Source organism: Lissotriton helveticus, chromosome 6 (assembly GCF_964261635.1).
Source record: "Lissotriton helveticus chromosome 6, aLisHel1.1, whole genome shotgun sequence".
NCBI classification, from domain to species: domain Eukaryota; kingdom Metazoa; phylum Chordata; class Amphibia; order Caudata; family Salamandridae; genus Lissotriton; species Lissotriton helveticus.
Genome location: NC_136067.1, coordinates 308,836,758 through 308,852,564, shown reverse-complemented (window position 1 = coordinate 308,852,564; position 15,807 = coordinate 308,836,758).

The following is a 15,807-nucleotide window of genomic DNA, read 5'->3' as shown; positions in this document are numbered from 1 at the left end:
AAGCCTTTCCAATATCAGGCCTTTTATCTACAAGAAGGAAGAGTAGTTTTCCAGCTTCCTCTCAACCAAATTGTGTGAGATTTTCGGCGAGCGTCGGCAAAAGCAGGTCCATTTTCCAAAAGAAGGAAGGGTAGCTTCACTGCTCCACCTCAATTAAATTCTGTGAGATTTTCGGCGAGTCTCTGCAAGAGCAGGAGAAGATCTTGACCAGCGCAGCTACATAAGTCCACAAGATAGACCACTGGTGAACGTGATTATCAAGAAACCCGTCCCCTTTCATGGTGTAGATCAGAAACAGGATCCTCTTCCGGGATCCCCGATTTGTCGACACCACAATTACAAGCACGTTAACATACGTACAGCAGAGAGCCGTGTTCCACCGGGACAAAACCCTAAGGGGAAATTATACAGACCCTTCATTACGACAGACTACAAAGAAAAGTCTTGATAAAGGTGGACCCCATTTGTACTGAACCACCGAAACGCGTCGATGCTTTTTACTATTGTACAATTTAAGTCTCCATCACCCATGTTTATACACAAAATTAATAGTGGTAAAACATAGGTGCCAATATCTGGTAGCTCTAAATGTACTAACTATATTTTACAATTTTTACGTTTTACAATTTTTTGTCTGTCTTTTCAATTGTGCAGGCCATAATTGATTATGTTATCATCTGTCTGTTGTTTTAATCATTTGATTAGGGAACCATGTTATGTTTAGGCATGTAATTAATTGTTTTTAACCTTTTGATGCATAATAAATACGTTGTAACCTATATATTTTTGTGATTGCAATAGTTTTTGACTGGTTTGTGAATTTTGAGGCTATGTTTTAGCTTTAGCTTTATGTTGTATCAACCTCAAGGGAACAATTCTTTTTTTCTGGATAGAAGGCATGTCTCCAAAGCTGATATTCCCACAACACTAGAGGTCCCACCTAGTTGTCAGCCACAGTGATATGTGCATCAAAATGTTAGCCTATGACCCCCAGCCCAAGTCTTTATGATTCTCTTATCAGCCTCAACTCATTCCTAGGATGTGCTCAGGTCCCTTCCTTCTGACCTCTCAATGAATCAAAGGGCACACTTTGATGTGTACAGGAAAGCCTGGCTTACCCCTCTCCGATGTGTGTGCGGCCTAGCTTACAGGAATGCAGCAATACACAAAACTGTCTAAGGGGTTTCTCTGCCTCCTCTTCGTGTTTCACCATGCAGGTCTGGTTCTCCCAAAATGGTACCTAGGGCCCTCTATGTATTGTACTGTCCATAGGCACATCTACACCCAGTGAATGTATACAGCATACATGCACTGCACAGTAATGCATCCTCCATGTACTTTACTTCTCATAGGCTTACATACATCCATTTGCTATGCGTGCATTGTTCAGCACTGTATCTTTCATGTACTGTACCACTCATAGGCACAGATATATCCTGCATTTACTTTTAACATGCAGACACTACACCCTTCATCTATTGTACCACTCACAGTTACACAGACACCCAGCACTTGCATTTATCCTGCAAGCACTGCACAGCACTCCATCCTTCAGGTGGTGTACCACTTACAGGCATACATACATCCAGCGCATGCACTTAACATGCAAACACTGCAGAGTACTGCATTATCCTTGTATTGCACCCTCCCCAGGCACACATATACCCAGAGCATATACACCACTTCTGCACTGCATAGCACTTCACAACAAACTGATGTAGGCCAAGGATGAGTTAAGCACACAACAGCAGAACACTAAAATAAGTGAGCTTGTAGGCCTCACTACAGTGACACAGTTTACAAAGGAGCTGTTCACTAATACTAATCACTACACAGTATGCTGCCACCATTGCGCTCGTGGTGAGGACAGTAGCCTTTCACCTCTTTGAGGGTAGCGTTCGGGGCGATCTTTCAGGCAAACAAGGTTGCAATCCATGAGTAAACAAAATTCCTTTCCGAGCACACTTATGATAATTCAATGTCAATAATAGTCTTAAGGTCACAAGTATTCTCTTAGTCCACTTTTAATCTGTAAACACCGGTACAGGTTATACGAAATCCAGTTCGTTCACAAGCAATGTTTAATCCAAGTTCTTAATACAGCCAATGTTCCATATGATACAATCTACATAATCAGTGTAGGTTCCTTCAACAATACAACATGATACAGCCAAAATGTATTTCTTCGTATGGTAATTCATACCTCGACTTCTTCAGGGCTGTGGTGATATTGATAACTGTATCTGTATATATATAGTCCTTCAAAAGCATCCTATATGGTCCGTTGTGTGACATAATAATGATCTACAGTCTTTAATTAATCTCAATTAATCCACTGAGAAAATCCACCCATATCAATGGTCCAAGTTAATAGTTGCGGTTACAATGTACAATAGAGAAAGTAGCAAGTTGAGCCCAGACGCAATCGAATACTCTCCCGGCTCAACTCGCTACTTTCTCCGGTGGCTCCCAATGCATAAGTGTACACAATTCAAGATCTTCACCTACACACAGAAGGTAGCTGAACAGTTTCGTCAATGAGCCAGGCATCTTCACTCAGTCATACTCTCACTAGCACACGTCCCACACATACGCACAAGCAGATCAGGAGGTTGTGCATTTTTGTTCATCGCTCCTAAAGTATGGAATTACCTCCCACTCCACATTAGAGCCTTCTCCTCTCTTTTTGAATTCCTCAAGAAGCTAAAGACTTGAAGACCTGCCTATTCGAGTAAGTCCCCACAAGGCCAGCCTCACACACCTGCCAAAGTGCCAATTTACCCTCACAGGTGATAGTGTGATATACAAAATACACATAATATAACATAACAGGGCCTCTTCCTGCATATAACTTACTATGACTACTGACAATTAAGAGTGTTAATGGTTTTATAAGAACATACTTTGTTGGTTTTCTGTAGTCTTTGTAAAGTTATACTATTTATGTGCATTTATAAACAAGTGCCTCCGTCCCATTATTCACTAAATATTGAGGCATTGTACTATTAATACTTCAAAGTCTGCCTCTCTGTATATGGGTATTATGACATCTGGTTGACTTGGGTAACCTCTTAAGTAAGTTTGACTGCTACCTGATATGGTGGACTAGATGCGATGGTCAACATGATTGAAAATGTACCACACTATTGAGTCGACTCTTCTAACCAGTGTTAGTGGGTATGTTTTGCTCCATAATTTATAGCTTGAATGGTGTCGGCACAAGATGGTCGTTAAGGAGTGGAGGCTGCTATGTCTTAAGTGTGCAGGTGAGCAATTCAGCAGATAGTTCAATTTGTTCCTGAGATTGTAAATGTTGAGCTCCGTCTTATGGCATCTGTTGGCAGCCATAATGCACCAGAAAATAACTATGCTGGTTGATATTTTAATTGTTCAAGACAAGTGATCTGGGCTACCGATTAGGATCAGTTAAAGTGCATTGTTTTACAGCTGCCGTCTAATGCACATACTCCATGACCTACCCTTCATTCCTTGGTGAGTGTTTTAGAAAGTTCTTAGATGTTTTGGAAACCAACTTTGACATTTTTGTCTCTCCCTTTTCTCTTCAGCAAACTGCAGGAATATGTCTCTTTTTGTGTAGTCACTCCTTTTGTAGTGGACTGATACTGCTGTTTTTTTTTGTTCAATCAGTGCACTGAGACTTTGCTAACCAGACCCCAATGCATGTGCTCTGACCCCCAAAACATGTTTAAAATGACTATAATACTGAGTGGCATATTTAACTAACTTATAAGTCCCAAGCATAAAGCACAAAGTGTGTCCAGAACCTGTATGTTAAATACCATGTCTTCATGCCTACCATTTTAGCCTGACGGAAGCTGCTTTAAACTGCAATTCGACCTCTCAACATAATCCCTCCTGACAGGTCTAAACTTTCCCTTTAAATATTAATAAGTCCCTCTTAAGTAGACCCTATTGCCCATGATACAGGGTGCATGGTAGTTAAAAGTAGGAGCTGTAAAAAGTTAATTTTAAATATATTCTTACATTTGATAGCACATAAAAGATATGCGCACCATAGGAAGACTGGCTGTTCCATAGACAAACACTGGGAAGCAATATTGCGGCTAGGAAGACGTCTGTAAATGTCATTCTTGGACTCTATTTAATATTTATTAAAAGCCCGATTTGCTGGGGAAGTCAGATATCTAATACATATGGAGTCAAATGTACTTTCAGAAAGTTACCTTTTCCCTGCCTAAAGCCTCTGCAGGTTAGTCTGCTCCAGCTGCTGCCCTCTAAGTTCTTAAGATCTGTAAGCATGCAAGTACTGCTCCTAGAGCAGAGTCAAAGTCCTTGGTGTGAAGAGGTTCCTCTGGCAGGGTGGCTATTCGAGTAGTGCCAAGGAACTAGATTAACTGCAACTAGACATCTCCGATCACAAGCAGACAATACCTGCACAGGCCCCTTTTTTCTCCCTCAGCCAGCCAGGCTCTAATCTAGTGGGCAGGGGCTGCCCCCAGAACTGATTTGGAGTGACCATAGAGGAGGGGTTGCTCATTTCCCTTACAACACCTCTGTTGTGGGCACACAGCCTCTACACAATGGGAAAAGGGTTACATTGTCTTGTATTTAGGTAGAGTGGGACACAGCGAGATTGTTTGCAGTAGGGCACACAAGAAATGCTGCAAAAGTGAGTAGAGTAACCTCTGAAAACTTTTTCCCCATTGGTAAGGGAGCAGCCAGAAGTCACTCCCACCTACAAGCTAGAGCCCAGTATAAACATGACATCCTCAGGAGCTACCTCTGAACATTACTGAACATGAGAAAGATCAGAAGATGACCAAACCTGCTGTATGAGACCTGAGAAGAGCCGGGGAGGACTGGACCTGGTCTCTCTCTTGTAAGTTTAAGTTTAAGTTTAAAATATTTGTTGAGCGCAGCATACACCTAGACGGTTTCTTGGCGCTAAGGTAGGAGAACAGCCCACTGAGCGGGGACAGTCACTGAAGCAGCGGCTGGAAGCTAAATAGTAACCTAGGGAAAAACCTGAGGAAATAAAAAGGTCTTCAAAGCTTTACGGAAGGCGGAATAGTCAGTGAGGGACCTAAGGTAAAAAGGGAGAGAGTTCCAAAACAAGGGGGCAAGAGTGGAAAATTTAGAGCCACCCTGTTTCTTTCTCCGGTAGAGGGGCACCGCTAGGAGAAGTTGGGCTGAGGAACGGAGGTCTCTGCCAGGGACATAAGCCTTGATGGCCGATGATATGAACAGGGGGGCCAGACCAGTCCTGGCCTGGAACACCATACAGCCTAGTTTAAACAAGGCACGTTCCCGCACCGGGAGCCAGTGAAGAGTTTTTAGGAGGGGGGAGGAGTGATGGAATTTAGGGAGACCAAAGGCAAGACGAGCAGCCTGGTTTTGCACTAATTGCAATTTGCGGAGGCTGTACAGAGGGATGCCATTATACAGAATGTTCCCGTAGTCCAGGCGGGACAGGACCAGTGCGGACATGATTAACTTGAGTGCCGGAAAGGAGAAGAAACGAGAGATCGAACGAATGGTGCGGAGAGTAAGAAAGCAGGAAGAAACCACGGAACCAATCTGGGAGTGCATAGTGAGTTGATTATTGAGCTTAATACCAAGAGTCTTGACAGAGGAAACCGGAGTAGGAGAAGAACCAAACGAGGGGGGCCAGAAAAGTGAATTCCAGGGACTGGAACAACCACCCGTCACCACAAGTTCCGTTTTATCGGGATTGAGTTTCAGGTGGTTGAGGTTCATCCAGTCCCTGATAAAAGATAGAGTAGATTGGAAATTGGAGATAGAGTCAGGTGTAGAAGAGAGATTAAAGATGAGCTGGAGGTCGTCGGCATAATTAAATACCGAGACCTCCAGGTGCTGTAGAGAAAAGATGAGCGGAGCAATGTAAAGGTTAAAAAGTAAAGGAGAGAGAGAGGAACCCTGGGGAACACCGCACTGGACCTGGCAGGGGGTAGCTGAAAACTCCCCAAGATGGACTGCCTGGGTCCGGTCCCTCAGAAAGGACGAGAGCCAGATGAGGGCTGATCCTCCTATGCCCGCCGCCCTGACACGGGAAAGCAAGATGGAATGGTCCACCGTGTCAAAAGCGGCGGACAAGTCGAGAAGGACCAGCGCCTGAGGTCTACCGGAGTCCATGCCCTCTCTGAGGGTGTCTGATACTGACACCACCACTGACTCAGTCGAGTGCCTTGGCCGAAAACCCGCCTGACAGGGGGCCAACCTCCCATTCTCCTCGGCGAAGGCGCTGAGTGCAGATGTCACATGCCGCTCCTGCACCTTCGCCAAAAAAGGGAGAAGGGAGATGGGGCGATAGTTAGCCATCACAGAGGGGTCAGCTCCCGGCTTCTTCAGGATGGAAACGATAGAAGCGGCTTTTAACGATGGGGTCACAACCCCTCGGGCTAGTGAATCGTTAAGGAAGCCCAGGGGAAGCGACGGGCAGACCGCATATATCTGCCGTAGAATATGAGCCGGGCATATATCAGATGGGGAGCCGGACTTGATTTTCGGGAGGATGGACAGAAAAAGTTCCTCGGAGAGTGGAGGAAAGGAATTGAAAGTAGCTGGGGACGGGTGAAGGACGGGGTCAACATAAGAGGGAGAAGGGGGAGGGATGTTGGATTTAATTGTCGTGATTTTATCGACAAAATAACGGTTCAATGAATCGCAGAGTTTCTGGGAGGGGGGGGGGCTTGAGTGTGGTCCGGTCCGAGAACGCCAAATCATGAGTGATGGTAAAAATCTCCTTTGGTTTGTTCTCGGCCGCTAAGATTTTCGCCGAGAAATAAGCTTTCTTGGCCTCAATGATTTTTTGTTTATAGGTCCCCAGGAGGTGAACGAAGTGGGTCCTGGTATTCGGGGAGTAATCCAGTCTCCACTTACGTTCCGCCCTTCGAACGGTGAGCTTCAATTCCTTCAGCTCGGTGGTAAACCACCGATTGGCGTCTTTAGGGCGCCTAATCGAGGTACGCCGGTGAGGAGCTAAACGATCGCTTCCCTCCGTGAGCCATTAGTCAATGGCTGAGGCTTGGGCTACGGAATCAAGTTCCGATAGGGAGGGAAGAGAGGCCAGGAGTGTGGCCGAAAGGTCAGGCAGGTTGACCTTGCCCCAGTTGCGGGCCCAGGAGTTTTTAATGTGCACAGGGGACTTAGTTACTAAAAGACTAAGGGAGAACGAAATAATAAAATGATCGGACCAGGTACAAGGGGCAACAACCAGCGTGGAGAGGGTGCAGTTAAGAGACCAGACCTGGTCGAGGATGTGCCCGTGAATATGAGTGGGGGAGTGGACAAAAGAAACAAAGTTAAGGGAAAGAAGGATTTCTGAAAATTCCTTGGAAGACACACACTCCTTAGGGTCCGAAGGCCAGTAATTAAAATCCCCGAGGACTAGGGCCGAGGCATAGTTGATCGACAGGGTGCCGAGTAGTTCTTGAAAGGCCAGGAGAAAAGAGGGAGTCAATTGAGGAGGGCGATAAACGAGCACGATTCCGGCCAGGGGGGGAGAAGGAAGGACTTGAAACAGGAGATCTGAGCGGGCGATAAGAGCAACGCCTCCGCCCGTTTTCCCACCAGGGCGGTCGGCGCGGATGGCATAATAAGTCGAAGGGAGGGTAGCCAGGAGGGAGAGGAGGGAAGCTTCAGTAAACCATGTTTCTGTAAGCAGTAAAAGATCGGGTTTATCAGTATCTAAAAGAGTGAAAAGTTCCTGGTGATGTTTGACAGCAGATCTAGTGTTGAGTAATATGATGGATAATGGGGAAGGATGAGAATCACCAATGATGAGTGGGGCGGGAAAAGGCGACGACACATGAGGGGGCGGGCAACCAGATGGACAGGCGTGACCGCGAGAGTTACAGCCCAGCAAAGCAATCTGCTGAATAGAGCAGGGATCAAGAGACCAGTGGCCCCGCAGTCGGAGCAGAGTCGCGGCAGAATACTGGATGCGAGAGCCAGAGGTAGTAGCCCCTAGCCCCGGTCTGCCGCGGACGGGCGCAGACGGGCTTAACTCTGGCGCAATTCCGGCGCGCCTACGTCGCGCCCGCTGCGCTCGTCCGCTGCGCTGACACATAATGGGCGGCTATATAGGTAGTGACGCGTTAGGGGAGGGATCAGGAGGGCGGGGTGGGCGACGTGAGGCTTAAAAAAACAGGTAGCCGGTCCCCGCTTGCAATCAGCGGGCCGGTGGTAGGACGAGCAATGAAGCTGCTACCAGTCAGCAGCGGGGATAAAATGGTTTTAAAATAGCAGGAATCAATTCCCAACGCTCAGCGCGAAGCCCTCAGCCCTCTGCCACCGGGCTTTAGACAGCGCGCGAGGGGGAGAAGGCAAGCCTAAATGCACGAGAACAAGTAGGGGGAGGGGTCAGGAGGGCGGGGTGGGCGACGTGAGGCTTAAAAAAACAGGTAGCCGGTCCCCGCTTGCAATCAGCGGGCCGGTGGTAGGACGAGCAATGAAGCTGCTACCAGTCAGCAGCGGGGATAAAATGGTTTTAAAATAGCAGGAATCAATTCCCAACGCTCAGCGCGAAGCCCTAAGCCCTCTGCCACCGGGCTTTAGACAGCGCGCGAGGGGGAGAAGGCAAGCCTAAATGCACGAGAACAAGTAGGGGGGAGGGGTCAGGAGGGCGGGGTGGGCGACGTGAGGCTTAAAAAAACAGGTAGCCGGTCCCCGCTTGCAATCAGCGGGCCGGTGGTAGGACGAGCAATGAAGCTGCTACCAGTCAGCAGCGGGGATAAAATGGTTTTAAAATAGCAGGAATCAATTCCCAACGCTCAGCGCGAAGCCCTCAGCCCTCTGCCACCGGGCTTTAGACAGCGCGCGAGGGGGAGAAGGCAAGCCTAAATGCACGAGAACAAGTAGGGGGAGGGGTCAGGAGGGCGGGGTGGGCGACGTGAGGCTTAAAAAAACAGGTAGCCGGTCCCCGCTTGCAATCAGCGGGCCGGTGGTAGGACGAGCAATGAAGCTGCTACCAGTCAGCAGCGGGGATAAAATGGTTTTAAAATAGCAGGAATCAATTCCCAACGCTCAGCGCGAAGCCCTAAGCCCTCTGCCACCGGGCTTTAGACAGCGCGCGAGGGGGAGAAGGCAAGCCTAAATGCACGAGAACAAGTAGGGGGGAGGGGTCAGGAGGGCGGGGTGGGCGACGTGAGGCTTAAAAAAACAGGTAGCCGGTCCCCGCTTGCAATCAGCGGGCCGGTGGTAGGACGAGCAATGAAGCTGCTACCAGTCAGCAGCGGGGATAAAATGGTTTTAAAATAGCAGGAATCAATTCCCAACGCTCAGCGCGAAGCCCTCAGCCCTCTGCCACCGGGCTTTAGACAGCGCGCGAGGGGGAGAAGGCAAGCCTAAATGCACGAGAACAAGTAGGGGGAGGGGTCAGGAGGGCGGGGTGGGCGACGTGAGGCTTAAAAAAACAGGTAGCCGGTCCCCGCTTGCAATCAGCGGGCCGGTGGTAGGACGAGCAATGAAGCTGCTACCAGTCAGCAGCGGGGATAAAATGGTTTTAAAATAGCAGGAATCAATTCCCAACGCTCAGCGCGAAGCCCTCAGCCCTCTGCCACCGGGCTTTAGACAGCGCGCGAGGGGGAGAAGGCAAGCCTAAATGCACGAGAACAAGTAGGGGGAGGGGTCAGGAGGGCGGGGTGGGTGACGTGAGGCTTAAAAAAACAGGTAGCCGGTCCCCGCTTGCAATCAGCGGGCCGGTGGTAGGACGAGCAATGAAGCTGCTACCAGTCAGCAGCGGGGATAAAATGGTTTTAAAATAGCAGGAATCAATTCCCAACGCTCAGCGCGAAGCCCTCAGCCCTCTGCCACCGGGCTTTAGACAGCGCGCGAGGGGGAGAAGGCAAGCCTAAATGCACGAGAACAAGTAGGGGGAGGGGTCAGGAGGGCGGGATGGGCGACGTGAGGCTTAAAAAAACAGGTAGCCGGTCCCCGCTTGCAATCAGCGGGCCGGTGGTAGGACGAGCAATGAAGCTGCTACCAGTCAGCAGCGGGGATAAAATGGTTTTCAAATAGCAGGAATCAATTCCCAACGCTCAGCGCGAAGCCCTCAGCCCTCTGCCACCGGGTACCCAGGACAAAGCTAAAGGGACACGCTTCAGGAGGCCTTTCCTGCAAGTGCCCAGCTGAGCAGTTCCAACTGGCCCTGCCCAGGACCCTGTTGTTTGACTAAGCCAGAGAAAGCCGTAACCCCCAAGTGCTTTTGCCAAGGTCCTGGAACCCCTTGACTGGGTCTGGGTGGACTGCTACCATCACTGAAAACCTTGGACTTCGAAATATTTTGTTGCCACAGACCTACGGAGGACTAGGATCTACCTGCCAATCTAATCCGACTAATGTGTGTTATTGCTGGGTTGAAGATTAAGGCTTCCACTGCCTGTTTCTTTTCTGCATGGGAAGGGAAAAATGGTGAAAGGAGGAACAGATATATACAAATTTTCACAATAGGTGACAATAAATTCTCCTATTGTTCTTGTGGCAGAAGTCCACTGTACAATTATTCAAATATTTTCAATGTCATCACACCCACAGGAGGATAAGATTACACATTTCTATTTATTGTAATCCAGCCAAAATATACTTATCTCATTTCTTTTATATACATATCACAAAACAAAAACAAAAATCCTCTCAAAGCAAATATATGCACTATACACAGCGAATTAACATACCTATGTGCATACCTATATACAACAAATATACACAGTGAGACAACATATACACTTTGTACAGCAGAACATATAACAAAAAGGGGTTTATTTTATATATATATATCTTTGTTATGTACTTGTTATCTTTTCTTCACCCTATGAAACAGTACTACAAGAGTGTTCTCCTGTTAAATCTAGGTGGTACACTAGGAGGTAGTCGGACACAACGGTTCCAAACCAAAACCTCATGGAACCTAAATCTTCACATGAGTCCAGTGGTGTATCTTCACCAAATTAATTTAAAACAAAAAGACTCCTCCAATTGGAAAGTGTCGACGCGGTCGCGATTCGGCCTTCCAACATCTTTTCTGCAGCAGCACTTCCGATTAGGTAGGACCTCATGGGACGGTATGTGGCCTCGTAGAGCCCCCTGCAGCTACCCTCTTCGGCTAGAGGCTACAACTTTGCCCTGTGGAGGAATCCGAGCTCCAAAAAAGTGACTATGTGTGAATGACAAAATCTTGACTGGGCAAAGTCGCAAAAAAGTATCTGGCTAATGAGGGACCTCCCTTGGGTGTGCAATTTAAATTTCTACAGGTCAAAGCTTTCCTATCAAAATCCAGCACCTTCACCAAGACCCCATCTGATGGCTATTCTACCTCACTGAGCCCTCCTCTGCTACAGACTACTAACTTGCCCTGCTGAAGATTTTATGATTTCCATTTTTGAAACTACGGCCCAAAGTAAAACTTCCGAGCGGGGAAGACCTGGTTTCAGTAACTGACTGGTGCTTCATCATGGTCAGCCTAAAATTGCTCCTAGGTCACAGTCTATCGCCACCAGTTGACTGCATTCGGTACGTAATGCTTTGGTGCCACTTTTGTTTAAAACTTTGAAGATTCAGATCTCAGGTTTCCCTTTTTGGAGTTTTGGTATCTTTTAACTTATTACAATTTACTCTATTTTTCTAAATTAGTTTGGAACTTTTTGTGCATTATGTTTTGACTTCATTACTGGGTGGGTAACACATAAATATTTCACACATTGCCTCTAAGTTATGCTTGATTGATCTGTGCCATAACTATCAGGTGGTTAAGCAAACCCAGGTTAATTTTCATGACTGTAGTGGTTTACCTTCAAGGATTTTGTTTGTAGCTTAAGATAGGTAGCCACCCCCCTTAACTGACAGCCCAATTTATTACACCCTCTCACCTACCTCGTTGGGCATGATAACAAACATCACACCCACATCGCATATGTATGCATGCTACTCTTATGATCTACAAGGGCTGTTAGTCTCGCAAAGCTGTATTTGTGACTTAAATTCATGACCACATTAAAGGATCACTATGTTTATCTTACTACTATAACATTATATAAAACATATACGGTATACTGAAATTCAGTGATCACTGAAAAGATCTCTTGTGAACGGTATAATAACTACTTATTCTAAATTGTAGTGCCATAAAGTTACTAATTTTTGTGTGCATCGCCTCATTGATAATTTCTAAATTGATTCATGTGTTGTGTCTGTACTTCATGTATGAGGGTAGGTAGCACTGTTGTTCTTTTAGTGCTGTACCTCACCTTGTGGATGAGGGGACGCAGCTGTCAATGCTGTATTTGTCCTTATTGTCTTTTTGATGCTGGGTAACACGTGATCACTGCACAAAAGTTACAACTTTTTACTTTTCAATGCATGTTTAGTACAATATGTTGAACCATTAACAAAAATCAATAAGAATAGCAGTTTTCTACACAGCAAAAAATAACAGTCGGAACCGATGTTTTTTGCCTTAGTTGGCTGCACCTCGAGCTATGGTAGGCAAAATGGATAATTCATTGTCTGTGGGCAACCATGTTGCAATCCTTATCTTTCCTTTTAAAAAAACAATTGTGAGAAAGTGGATTATTAGTTGGGGTGGATGTTAATCATAAATAATAATGTCACTATCTTTGTTACGTCCAATAAAAGTATCAGTTATTTAAACCTCAGCTCAGTTCCTTGTAGCTATGACACAGATCAGACAGGCTTAAATTAGGAAAATCTGTGAAGCATTTAGAAGTATCAAAACAGTCAAAAAGGCAAAAAACAACACAATAAAAATCCTACTCCAATTTAGAAGATTAGCGAATATTTCAATGAACAAAATGATACCAAAACATCAAAAATCTAATAAGATAAGATAAATTAAATTGTAAAATACAAATAGCGCCAAAAAGTGCAAAGCACCAGTTTTGGGCAACTAGTCTTACTAGACCAAGGCAAGGGTAAAGTTTAAGGCCAACCGCAATGGAGCACAGGTTGGATACAGAGACCAGGTTTGTCCCAGTCAGAAGCTTTACCCTTTTGTTTTTTGCAACAAATAATTGTTGGCATATCAACATCATTTCAGTGCTGTGAAGCGCTCATCATATAGTACACCAAACAAGAAAATAAAGTGCACTTTCCGCAGTAGTATAACACAGCTTCACACACTCAATCCGGAAAGTCACAATCAGCAGCAAAAGTATACTGTGCAGTGTGGGGCAGGTGGACTGGGAAAAAACCGGTATAGGCTTTCTCCTATTGTGTTGAACATCAAGGGAGAGGCATGTGAATTAAAGTATAAGTATTCCTGCAGGAGCCACTGATACTTTGAATATTTGACCCGGGTATCTCGGGATTTTCCTTGTGCGTAAAGGAAAAACATTTGGAACAGTGCCCATTGGCCGGACCTGTATGGTCGTAGTTTAGAGGAACGGTTCCCAGGGTTGGGAGAATGCATCCATTTGATCATTCTTCTTGTATATGATTTATTCTCATTCTGCATCTTTAGCCAATTCGGAGCGCCAGTCGGCACCCTTAGGCACCAACTGTTTGCTCCAGTGGCGTAAAACACAAAGTTTGGCAGTCGCTAGATCTGTCGTCAACCAGCGTTTCCCATGTTTTGTAGGGATATCACAGCCAATCATTCCATGGAGAAAGGCCAACTGAGACATGAGAAACAATCAGATCGTTCCCGAGGGCGGCCGATACATCAGACCAGTAGGTGTTCATTGCGGGACAGGACCATTGGATGTGTTCCATATCACATTTCCCCAGCCCAAAATTCGAACAGTTGTGATGAGGAAAAAGGCCTGCCATGTGCAGTTGCGATGCGGACAAGTACAAATTATGTAACAATTTATGGTAGGAAAATGTCAACCTAACTGCCAGGAGGAAAGAATCAAGGATCTCAAGAAGAAAGGCCCGGGCCTTTGGGGTGTATTCATGGCTCACCACTCCCTACCAGAAGTGCTGCCACTCCTCCTGTGCAGATTGTGAAAAAGCAGCATTGATAAGAAGATTATCAAGTCTGTATAGCACCCCTGGGGCCGTTCCCCATATAGTAAGATACCCACGGATTGGTGAAGTGTTTAGGAGAATCGAATCCCTACCAAATATTTCCCAGAGGCTGTGGTGAAGCTGAAGGAATGGCCAGTGGGCTGTGGACGGGCCACCATAATCCTGAGAAAGGTCATCAAAGAATTGAATAGAGAAATTAGCAAGCAAACGGTCTAGCATGAGAATGCCACACTTCCGCTACACTGAACAGTAAATAGTCTGACTGCCAACATGCATCCTAGCATTGTTCCATATAGGAGCAGCTGTATGGTTCCACGTATCCACCTTCAAGGACATGTGGGCCTGCTTCCAAGTATGGAACATGTGGCTAATGATGGGATTGTCAATCCATCAAGTCTCTGGTTGTGCAGCATAAAGGACACCGAGAGTGGCCCGGCACTGCAATATGGTACTTTCGATCCTGAGCCAGATCAGTGGGTCTGCTTTTGTCCCCATCCAGCTGGCCATTTACGAAAAGTGATTGATCTTATAGTATGTACCAATGTGGGGAAGGGGTAACCTCCCCTTCTTCCTTATGAGCATATAGTTTGGACATTCAAGCTGGAGGGTATGTTGCCCCCATAAGAAGCCTTTAATCAGGGAATCAAAGGGCCCAACAGAGAGCTGGGAACGTGAGTTAGTAGCATCCCAATACACAGTTGCCATCTTGATGTCCTGCACTTGGCCCCAAAGAGATAAATGGGGATGCATCCATTGAGCAAAGTCTAGGCGGCTGAATGCCAAAAGTCTTGTGCCAGATGGTGCAGTCTCCTGCCTCTTCGGCATCCATTTCCCTACTGCACCCAATTACAAAAGGTGGCAGCAGTGGAAAGAGTACCACCCACACAAATACCACCATACAGATGTGGTCAGTGATAAAAACATTAATATATAGTGCTACCGTAGACCACACCCCTGCTGCCAAGAGATGCGGAGGAGCACACTGCCATAGACATTGACTTCCACAGTATTCCACTAATGTCTGGAGCACATGGGCATTAACAATAAGATACAGTCACATTCCAGTTTGATGAGAAAAGAGAAACTAATGTATTCATAGCAATGGTACAATTCATTGTTCCAAATAATGTGGGGTTGACATAGAACAGAAAAAAATGTATTCCTTATGAGGTACACAACGTCAATACACAAAATATAATTATTTTCGGATGAATCCAGCACACCCAACACGTTTTTCGTCTTAAGAAAGACTTCCTCAGGGCCACTGACTTGTAAGCACCAAAAGACTGCTAACAAGTAATTTATACTTCAAATGGTTCTGATATACATAGATTATATGAGGATCAAAGGATTCACCAAAACACAAGTTGTTGCAGGATAACATAATAACTCCATAGTGGTAAATGTATCTGATGTAAATAGTCTACAGAATGTATGTAAAAACAAACCTTGATAAGGGATGTTTTCCCCGAGGTTAGGCTCAATGCCCGGGGCTCATGTGTAGTTCGAGAGACGCCACAGAACTTGCCAAAGAACTCTGGCGTCCATATGGGTCAAGGTGACTGAGTGCTCATTCTCCACTCTGTAGACCCTAACATGAGAATTCAGAGTGGGCTTGTTCTCAGGGAGGATTCATCTGCAAGCCTGCATATGCCACAGACCTGTGGCCTAGTCCCCAACAGCACCTCCAATAGAACTGTGCAATGACCAATGATGTCAGAGTGAAACGGGAGGGAGAGGAGTGAGTGGTTCAGCAGAAAGTAATCGTGTCTAGAAGTTTTATGGATTGTCGAAGTGTAAGTGTAGTCTTTAGAAGAGGGA